At 40.0% G+C, this 5000-nt stretch overlaps 1 protein-coding gene across 5 annotated transcripts in view; it reads left to right on the top strand.

Moving 5' to 3' along the window:
* Positions 1-5000, top strand: part of LOC125034505 (band 7 protein AGAP004871-like) — a 434532-nt gene that overhangs the window by 209378 nt on the left and 220154 nt on the right. The window lies entirely within an intron of this gene.

Below are 5000 nucleotides of genomic sequence, written 5' to 3'. Positions count from 1 at the left end.
AAACTCTTAGAAATCGCAGATATTTGCATACCATCCATCCGTTAATTTCTTGGCAAAAAAGGAATTAACCTGAGGCTACGATTTATATATAGAAACAGAAACTCGGCCGTTGTTTGCAGTACGATCATCGCAGAGATAAATCAAGTGCGGAGGCAGCAGCACAGCTAAATATTTTTGGAGGGATCATTTTCTGACGTGTGTTGCCACTGTTTTTAGAGAGATAAATTCTGTCAAGGAAGTGGATTTGCCTTCTTTTGTGTCGATTTTTACACCTGTGCCTGTGAATAGTGCCCTAAAATAAACGTTGGAATATAACAACAAACAAAACGGATGCTTTAACGGCGATCAAAAGAGCGTGTAGACTTTACCTGTGATCCTACTGTGATACAACAAAAAATAGTGATACACCAACAAAAAATATTAACACAATAGGTGGAAGTAATCACTCGTTCTCAGGGTTACGATGAGCTTCTTTTTTACAAACCAATGAAAATTCACCCACTGAAAGCCGCGCACGATCACATCAGCCTGAAGCGACGGGTGGCACCAAGTGTCAAACTCTTTCTCTCTCGCACAGCCTGTGAGGTTCGTCTGCTTGAGCCCCAACGAACCCCACTTACCTTCCCTGCGAAACAGAGAAGATAAAACCCCCGACTTCGGAAGCGCATGGAGTGGGATCGTACTTGATACCGCTCTGTCTGCTGGTAGACACACGTGCATACATCAAGATCTGGAGGCATCATCATCATCTGTATCCCGATCGCCAGCTGCTGCGTGCGTCTTCCCCTTTTCTGTCTCTCTCTTATTCATCGGCTTCTCTCCTTTTTATCCTGAGGGAAAGGAGCGGCGAGCAGTAGAACAGACAATCAAGAAGAGCCTTTTTCAGATAGATCATCCTATAAGAGATCATATCACAAAGAACACATTTCTAGCTTTATACCTGCTTAAATAGATTTCATAACCAGAGGCCCGCCGATAATATAGTATCAACCCTAGAGGTAATATATTTATCTATCATAAATCAGTGTAACTCCACACCCAGCCTCAGTATATCTCTTCCCAGCAATAATGAGGAGAGATTCCACTAGGCACAAGTCATTAAGCACGAGATGAACTTTTCTCAAGCAGAGATCAGCGCCGGCCGTACCCCCTAAGACAAGCTTCTGCCTCTCCTCGCGAGTCTTTGCTTGAAATTCGCATCTGCATTATCCAATTAACCCTTCACTGCCAGCGGATGCGAGTTAGCGCATCAGCGGAATGATAATTATTCCCTAATTCATATTGACGCCTGATGTCTCCAGAAGTGTAAGATTATCAGTTCGGAGTGACGTGTAAGGCGGAGAAACTGCTGCTGATGCTGTCGATGTGTCAATCGAAGTAATTCATCACAAAACTACATCGCAGAAGAAAGGAATATTACCCCTGTGAATCGTGCAAGTGCAAAGTAGTCTCCCATTCTTTCACAGTGATGTTAGCAATGCCAAGTTTTGTCTAGAAAAAAGAATAAATAGAGTTGTGTCCACTGCCACCGAGAGGGGAAAGGGAAAGAAGAGGTTACTCGACCAATCACCGTTATCTTCCTTCAGTGACCTTTGCGTTGTGCGCGACCACAAGCCTCGACCGACGTGACTTACGATTCCCGTGCCTGCCTCTGCCTTCCTCAAGTTTTGTCCAAGAATCTGCAATTAAAGCTCCAGCACTCGACCGCAGCACACAACTTGTTGCCAGGTCGTAAGGGTTAAAAAGAAAAGAGGAATAAAAGTAAAAGGGGCGCCAAGTGGCCAGGTCCTAGAAAAAATCCCCTTTTTAGTCTTGTCTTGAAACCAAGGCCTTGGAGCTTTAATCGTTCGTTAGGGGCGATCGCGCTCTCCGTCACGTATAAACACACACACAGACATCAAAGCTCAGAAAGAAAAACAGAAGTGTTAAAGTCTGTGTGTGTGTCTGTGTGTAATACGTGAAGGCCCAACAGTCTATGGTCAGTGCCAGCCGCTCACACACACAGTGAGACCCAAGGGTCCAGGTGACAGAAGTTGAATTTTCGTTTCAGGATTATCCTAAGGGTAAATATGGATTTCTTGGGTGTATTTCAAACCAACAGACCAAGGGCTGTGCTTTTTTTTCTCAATATAAACCAGATTGCCACAAAAGCAAACTTATTAGACGATAAAAAATGAAATCATACATGGAATAGAATTTCTTAACACATTCAAAATGGCTTTTAAACATATTTAAACATATTTTTTTAGACAGATGAGCTACTTTTACATCATATTTTCTTATTCCTTAGAATCAACTTAAAGAATAAAGATGCTTAACCTACCCCTTGTTGGCAATGCTTTTCTAGATCATGAATATATGAAACTATTTTTTTAGCGCATATCAAATAGATTTCGGTGTAGACAAAATTAATAGTATATCTTCATACATGTGCGAATCCTATGTTTTTCCAGTGTATTTATGAAGCAATATCCACATATTTATATTACCAGATGTACATACTAATCACGTATGCATGGAAAAACAAAGTGATTCTGTTTTCATTTGCAATATGCATTAACATTTTATATGTGCCTCATTGGCCGTATGTAAAGCGAAATAATCTATGTAAAAAGGATCAAATACTTTTTATTTGCATTTTCTTTTTTCATCCTTGTCTCTCGCAATCAAGCGGTTGAGTTTTACATATATCTCGCTTCTCATAATCAAGGTCATATGAGTTGCACTTAAAATCAGGCTTATATATCTCTAATGATTATGATTAGCTGTTATTTTTGTCTTATGAATATAAACATAAAGTAATTTAGGATTTATAAGATAAAATGTCACTCCCCCAAACCCCCTCTATTTTCTGATGTATATATACATAAAAAATCCAATCCTTTAAAGGAGCCGATTCCTTACACAATAAAAAGTAAAATCACAGACAAAGACACAATTGACACTCATCTGCTTCATCCTCAAAACACATTCATACTCTTGATTGACAATTACCTCTATACGAAGCTCAGAATTTGAGTGTTGTCGCAAATGTTACCTTGTTCATTTGATGTTTATCTTTTGCGTTTATGATATTACGTAATTGTCATATTGCTAAAGCCAAAGGGAATTTGACTTAGGTAGATTTAAACCTGCACTTCACATTAGATATATAGCTATAGTTAAAGTGAAAGTGTAGTTAACCCAGCACTTTGCACTTGACGTTCGTATGGTTGAACCCGCACTTGCTTCACACTCGACGTGATCGAACCCGCACTTGCACTAGCCTTACTTTTTGTCTTTGTTTTTTTGGTTTCCAGGAAATAGATTGCGTTTCCGTTCCACCTTTTGCATATCACTTTACACTTTCCGTACACCGCTCGGCATATCTTCCAACACCTCCCCAGACACATGGTGACAGCTCTCATGCGCAACTTTAAAATTCCTTCGTACTAAGGCCTCGCTCCTTTCTCTGCTCAACCTCAAACTTCACGCTGTCTCACACTCCTTCAATGTTCACACTCATTCGTAGTCTCTCTCGCACTCTTGTGATTCGTAGAACCGTTACTCAAGACTCTCAAGCTCTTCATACGTGTTAAATGCTCGCTCGCAGACTACTTCAAGTTGGACTCATATCATTACACTACTTTTAGTTTCATTCTGCCGGACTTAGATATGCATAATTAAGCATAGTATAAATAACACACACACACACACACACACACACACACACACACACACACACACACACACACACATACTATTTCATACTACATAAGGAGCAAGGCCTAAGGGGGGTACCCAACGCACAAGTTTTCTCTTATGCCGACACTACCACGGCCCAAGCGCAACCACTAGCTCATTTCATACCGTGGTGCCTCACCTGCCGTGATGTCACAGGTTGATAAATTGGTTAGTGCTAGCGGCTGTGCTCAGGACGAAATACAGGAAGGCGATCTGGGAGAGGTAAAAAATTAAACAGAAAGTAAAATTACACTAACATTCGCCTATGTGACTTACGACAGTCATCGAAGTATATATCTGTCTGTATCTGTCTCTTTGAATCTGTATATGCATATATGTATATGTTTATACGTGTGTATGTGTACGCCTTGTGTGTGTATGTGTGTGTGTGTGTGTGTGTGTGTGTGTGTATGTGTGTGTGTGTGTGTGTGTGTGTGTGTGTGTGTGTGTGTGTGTGTATGTGCTTGTGTATGTATATATGTATATTTATGTATGTATGTATGGATATACATATATGTGTAAATATGTACTTACATGTATTTATATACACATATATTTACATATATATATATATATATATATATATATATATATATATATGCATGTATGTATGTATAAATGCACGTTAGTGGGCCCTTTTTTAGCCATTGTATACTTTTCAAGAAGATATTTAATGTTTTTGATAGATCCTTCTGACAATGCTTCTCTCATGCGCTCGATCTCACAGTTCGCTTTGTCACATGTCACGGGGATCTTGCCAAACTGCCACTGCCGTATCAACTAGACGTCCTGTTCTGGGGATAATATGCGAGTGTGTCTGTTTGTGTAGTCAGGAGAGAAAGAGGTAGGGAGAATAAGAACGTAAGTATGAGTGTGTGTGTGTGTGTGAGAGAAAAGAGACAGAGACAGGCAGAAAAAGTAAAAGGGAATGATAGAGAACTGTTCAGAGAGGGACCTAAAAGATTAATAGACAAAGAAAACAGAAAAGTTACTCACGCCATCTATTGCTCTAGTTACCTGTTCAATCATCAGCCTATAAGCCTATCATTTGCCTTCCTTTTTTTAGGTCTCCAGGAAATAGATAGTTTTTTTTTCGTATCACCTTTGCAAATCGCATTACACTTACACTATTTATATATATCTCTCTATCTATTTATATCTCCATCTGTCTATCGGGCTATCGATCGATCTATCTATCTGCATGCACTCCCTGATCAGAACCAGATCAGTGGACGGAGTGTCACAAACTCTCCCAGTCGGCGACGGAGGAGAATACA

Source organism: Penaeus chinensis, chromosome 18, assembly GCF_019202785.1.
Source record: "Penaeus chinensis breed Huanghai No. 1 chromosome 18, ASM1920278v2, whole genome shotgun sequence".
Taxonomy (NCBI): domain Eukaryota; kingdom Metazoa; phylum Arthropoda; class Malacostraca; order Decapoda; family Penaeidae; genus Penaeus; species Penaeus chinensis.
The sequence above is the reverse complement of the archived record's forward strand: the minus strand, read 5'-3'. Positions and strand labels throughout refer to the sequence as shown.